The sequence below is a fragment of the Elephas maximus genome, chromosome 2 (assembly GCF_024166365.1).
Source record: "Elephas maximus indicus isolate mEleMax1 chromosome 2, mEleMax1 primary haplotype, whole genome shotgun sequence".
Classification (NCBI taxonomy): Eukaryota; Metazoa; Chordata; class Mammalia; order Proboscidea; family Elephantidae; genus Elephas; species Elephas maximus.
Genome location: NC_064820.1, coordinates 213,489,641 through 213,495,947, shown reverse-complemented (window position 1 = coordinate 213,495,947; position 6,307 = coordinate 213,489,641).

Sequence of the window (6,307 nt, the reverse complement as noted above, 5' to 3'; positions counted from 1 at the left end):
AGTGGAGGCCCTGGTGGCGTCGTGGTTAAGAGCTAACCATAAGGTTGGCAGTTCAAATTCATCAGGCATTCCTTGGAAACTTTATGGGGCAGTCCTACTCTGTCCTTTAGGGTCACCATGAGTCAGAATCAACTCGACAGCAACAGGTTTGCTTTTTGGTTTTAGGTGGCTGAGCCAGGACGCAAACTCACAGCTCCACAGACTAGAGACCCTCACCGCCCCCTCTGCCTTGTCCTGGGTCACTTCTTGGCTCAGCATCTGAAGTGGCATTAGAGACCTCCCAAATCCAGGAAATGAAAGGATGCACAGGAGTGTAGACTTTGGGAAGCCAGACCCTGAGTGGGCTGCCAGGTCACCACCCTGCTCAACAGCCAGCTGCCAGCTTAGGAGCACACAAGGGGGCTCCTGTCAGTCACTGGTGGAGGAGAGGGAAGGATAGGTTACAGCCCAACCAGCTGAAGCCCTGACCCCAGGTAAACAAAGATACCTGATTGGGGAGAGGGGGCTGTGGGTAACCAGGGTTTATTCATGTGATAGAGGCTGGGAGCTGCAACAGGTGGGGGCTGCACAAGTAGGAGCTGTTCAGTTCCTGGGCACTTGGCCGCACACCACCCCACCCCATGTCACACCCTGTCTCTTCCTTGTTAATATGCTTTCTCTGACAAATTTTACCAGTCTTGCCCAACTCCTTCCCTTCTGTGACCTTTGAGACTCAGGACTGTGCCAAAGTTAGTTTGCAGCTAAATGCTTGAGATGATCAAATAACCAGGGGGCTTCTGTGCTTTAAAACCTGGCCATGCCAAAGCCTACTTCACATTTGAATAGGACACAAAAGGGGGACTTCCCCCAAGGGACAGGGGCCTCTGGGGTGGCCACCAGAGGTGCAGAGAAGCCCAGCTCCCTGGGTGTTGGTGAATGGGAGATCCCAGGGTAATGTGGAGTCTACTCTCTTTAGGAGGAACTGGAGGGAGTGTTAAGGGATCTTAGGGGTTTGTTCAGGGCTCAGCTGGAGTCGTTACCACAAGTTCAGGTGGACCAGCTGGGGCCTGGTGCACTGAGAGCCCTCAAGTAGGCTGACATCCAGGGTGGGACAGTCAGGCTGGAGGCGAAAAGTGTCTTTGCAGTTGCTGGGGGACAGTGGCCTCAGCAGCACACTGTGCAGCTCTAGGGGTGGGGCATACGGGTCTGTGTGGGGATGGGGGCCCTCAGCCGATGTGCCCAATATGGCTGTACTGGTGGTTAATGGATTGAGATGCTTCTCCACCAGTGGGCACATAGCTCCTGCCCTGGTCTCCCTGCCCCAGGATGTGCCTCCTGGCTTCTACTCCTCGACTTTCCTCTTCTACGTCACCCAGCACAACCCTGCCCTCCACTGGACTCCTGCCTCACAATCTCCTCAAGCTCATGCGATCTTGAGCACCCTGGGGCAGGGAGTTTGGGGGACAAGCTGTTGCCTGGTAGGTGTCAGACATCCAGGCTGGAAGCTGACTCAGCAGAGCAGGAGGTCAGTGCCACCCTCCTCTGCAGCCCCCAGCACCACCCTGTCTGTACACCTCCCCAGGCCAGTATCCTCTGGCCCCCAACCATCCCATGCTTCCTCTCTCATCCTCACCAAAATCAGACTAAAATCCTTGGGCCCAGCAGGGAGGCCAGGAGCCAGAGAAAGCTCGGGAACCTCAGCATCCAGCAGCACAACGGAATAACGGGGTCCATGGTAGGTGGTCTGGGGTCCAGGGTAGAACCCAAGGCAGGCTTCAGGGGTTACTATCCCCAGCCTGTCCCCAGCTTACTAAGTCACTGCCCTACTCTAGGCCTCCATGTAGTCATAATAAGAGGAGGGTGATGCCTGGATGACCTCATTCTCCTGTTAAGTTGGGCCTAGGCCTGGGAAGGTCTGGGGGAATCTCTGGCTCTCTGAATCCTGCCTCAGGGGCTGTACCTTTCCCCTTTGCCCATGAAATTCAAGGGAGGAAATGCATGCAGAGGCTTCTTCCAGGGGTAAACTGGCCAAGGGAGCTGTAGAGAAGTGAGTCAGACAGCCCTCGGCTCCAATCCAGACTGCCCCTCACAAGCTGTGTGACCTTGGGCTGAGGATCTAATTTATCTAAGTCTCAGCTTCTGAGGAAATGGGGATTATAAGGCCCCTGCCTACCAGGTTTTAGTCAGTGGTAGCAACAATCTCCCATGAAGATGATGGGAATGCATTTGGAGTCCAGCTTGTATTGCTGAAAAACACTGTAGATATTTAAAAACCATTTGTCCTTTCTGAATGACGCTATAAACAAACCAGACTTAATAAACATATGTAGAAAATTCCACCCTAAAACAGCACAATATACACTCTACTCCAGTGCACATGGATCATTCTCCAGGATAAACCACATTTTAGATTATAAAGCAAGTCTGGATATATTTTAAAGAATTGAAATCATACTTTCTCTGAAATCATATTTTCTCTGACCATAACAGAGTGAAACCAGAAATCAACAACAGGAAAAACCCTGGAAAAAACACAAACATATGGAAATTAAACAACACACTGTTAAAGTACCAATGGGTCAAGGAAGAAATCAAAAGAGAAGTCACAAATTTCTTAGAATCAAATGAAAATGAAAGCACAACATATCAAAACTTAGGAGTTGCAGCAAAGACAGTACTCAGAGGGAAACTTGTATCAGTAAATGTCTACATAAAAAAAGAAAAATGTTTTCAAATTAACAGCATAACTAGACAAGCTCAGGAACTAGAAACAGAAGAGCACGCTAAGCCTAAACCTACCAGAAGAACGGAAATGATAAAGACCAGAAATAAAAAAACAGAAAAACAACAGAGACAATCAATAAAACCAGAAGATGTTTCTTTGAAAACATCAATAAAATTGACAATCTTTTAGCTAGACAGACAAAGAAAAGATGCAAATAACCAAAATAAAAAAATGAGAGAGAGGACATTACAACTGACCTGATAGAAATAAAGAGAATTATGACTGAATATTATGAACAACTGTATGGCAACAAACTGGATAACCTGGATGAGATGGACAAATTCTTAGATGCACACAACCTTCCCCAACTGACTCAAGAGGAAATAGAAAGCCTCAACAGACTCATACAAATGAAGAGACTGAATCAGTGATCAAAAACCTCCCCCCACCCCCGAAAAAAAGTTCCGGACCAGATGGCTTCACTGTGGAATTCTACCAAACATTTAGAGAAGAATTCACACTACTGCTTTTTAAACTCTTCCAAAAGATAGAAAAGGAAGGAATGCTCCCCAATTCATTCTATGAAGCAAACATAACCCTGATACCCAAACCAAAGACACCACAAGAAAAGAACACTACAGACTAATATCTCTTACGAATATACATGCAAAAATCCTCAACAAAATACTAGCAAACAGAATCCAAGAACATATTAAGAGTCATACACTGTGACCAAGTGGGGTTTATTCCAGGAATGCAGGGATGGTTCAGCATTAGAGAATCAGTCAACATAGTATACCATTTCAATAGAACAAAGGAAAAGAACCACATGACCGTCTCTATGGATGCAAAAAAACATTTGATAAAATCCAACAGCCTTTCTTCATGACAATTCTAAAGATTGGAATAGAAAGAAAATTCCTCAATATGATTCAGGGCATATATGAAAAGCCAAGAGGCAATATTATACTCAATGGAGAAAGACTGAGAGCTTTCCTCTTGAAATTGGGAATGAGACAAGGGTGCCCGCTCTCACCACTTCTATTCAGTATTGTATTAGAAGTCCTAGCCAGAGCAATAAGAAAAAGAAATAAAACGTATCTAAATTAGACAAGAAGAAGTAAAATTATCTCTATTCACGAATGATATGATCCTATATATAGAAAATCCCAAAGAGTCCACAAGAAAACTTCCAGAGCTAATAGAGATATTTAGCAAAGTTGCAGGGTACAAGGTCAACACACAAAAATCAGTTAGGTTTCTATACACCAGCAATGAGAAATCTGAATGAGAAATTAGGGAAACAATTCCATTTACAATAGCATCTAAGAGAATAAAATACTTAAGAATAAATTTAACCAGGGATGTAAAGGATTTATGCAATGAAAACTATAAAATACTGCTGAAAGAGATTAAAGAGGACTTAAATTAATGGAAGGATGTTCTATGTTCATGGTTTGGAAGACAATATTGTTAAGATGTCAGAACTACCCAAAATGATCTATAGATTCCACGCAATCGCAATCAAAATTCCAACAGCCTTCTTTACAGAAATAGAAAAACCAATCTTCGACTTTATATGGAATGGCAACAGGCCCTGAATAGCTTCTTCCCCACACCAATTTTCGTAGGTGCTGCCAACTATTTTGTTTTACATATTGCTGTAGGGAAAAATTGGCATACCATGCTTGCGAGACTGCCTTACAGGGGGAGGGAGCAGTTGGTGGACAAGCGTGAAAGTTGTATGTTATTTGCATAGTGCATTATTTGTGTAAAATAGTGTCGCTAAGATGTGCATGTAGGAACTGTTGAATTGGCGTATGTTTTGCTATTTATGTTCTCAACAACAAAATAAAATTTAGAAGAAGAAAAAAATTATATGCCTCTAAGTTTGAAATAAGAGGTTATGTGCATTGAATGTTACATAGCATTTTAAATATTTGAATTGTTATCAAATTGCAATTTTCCAAACCAGAGAACTTCTTAAGAGGCATAATAAAGGTATTTAAATTAGTTAACAAAATAGATTATTCATTCTGAGTAAAAAACACTAAAAAAAAGTCTTTAATCAAGTGCCCTCCGAAGCCAGGAACATGAGTAGAGGATGCCAGGGGCTCACATGTTGGGCACATGGCATGGCAACTAGGATTGTGTTCACTGCATGTGACAGAAATTTAGGGCTTAGGAGTCATTTGTCTCAAACATCAAGACAGTGAAGAACTGGTGGGCTGGCTCAACTGTGCCATAAAGGACCCAGGTTTCTTCTATCTTCCTTAAAAAAAAAAAAATCCCATTGCCACTGAGTCAATTATGTCCCCTAGCAACCCTATAGACAGAGTAGACCTGCCCCACAGGGTTTCTGAAGCTCTAATCTTTATGGAAACAGACTGCCACATCTTCCTCCTGAGGAGTGGCTGGTGAGTTTGGACCATGGACCTTTTGGTTAGCAGCTGAGTGCTCAACCACTGCACCACCAAGGCTCCTTCTATCTTCCTTAACATGTGGCTTTGGTCCTCATAACCACAAGAAGCTGATACAGCTCCAGCTATGGTCCCCATGTTCTAGCAGAAGAGGGGGGAAGGAGCCCAGGGTTTCCCAGCAAGACTTTGAGTAGGTTGAGGCATCTCTCCAGGGACTTCTGTACACAACCCATCATCCAGAAGTGAGTTAAGTGGCCAACCCTAGCTGCAACAGAGTCTGGGAATTTGAGTATTTTTCCCTCCAAACTCCACCAGGTAGGATGGCAAGAGAAAAGGCGGTTGGGATGAGCACTGGTGTTCAACTTTTCACTTCCATAAAGAACCATGCTTGCTTCTGTTGGTCTCTCCTTTGTTGAAAGATATGGCTACCAGAAGTATTTCTCTAAAAGAACACGATAGATCAGGCAGGAAGTAATCAATGGAATAATGGGGAGTGTTCAGCCCCAGCCAATTGCTGAGGTTTGGGGTGATGTTTAAAATATTCAGTAGCTCGTATTTTTTTTTTTTTTTTATAGCATGGATACCAACCAATCAGAACAGAGGCCCAATCAATCAGATGAGATACTGAACCAATCAAAACATATACCCAACCAATCAGCCTGGACATTTGCAGATGAGCCATGCTGCTACTTACTAGCAGAATACCAGCCCTGGTTGTAGGCATTGGGCATTCTGACAAATACTTAATGTCACGCGTCCAGCAGGAAAGTATCATACAGAGCAGCTTCACTACCCTATGATTGCCCTGTACTCCACCTGCTCATCCCTTCCTCTTCCTCTGACCCCTGGAAATGATTCATCTTTTTAATGTCGGTGTAGTTTTGCCCTTTCCAAAATGTCATTAGTTGGAATCATACAGGGTGTAGCCTTTTCAGACTGACTTCTTTCACTTAGCAGTATGCGTTTAAGATTCCTCTGTGTCTTTTCATAACTTCATAGCTCTTTTTTTTTTTTTTTTAGATCTCTGAATTTTTGGATGTACTACGGTGTGTTTATCCATTCACCTGTGGAGGGACATCTTTGTTGCTTCCAGTTTTTGGTGACTATGAATAGAGCTGTGTGCAGCGGCTGTTGGTCTTTAATCTCCTGCTGAAAGTGTGTGTGTGTGTGGGTGGGTGGGCAC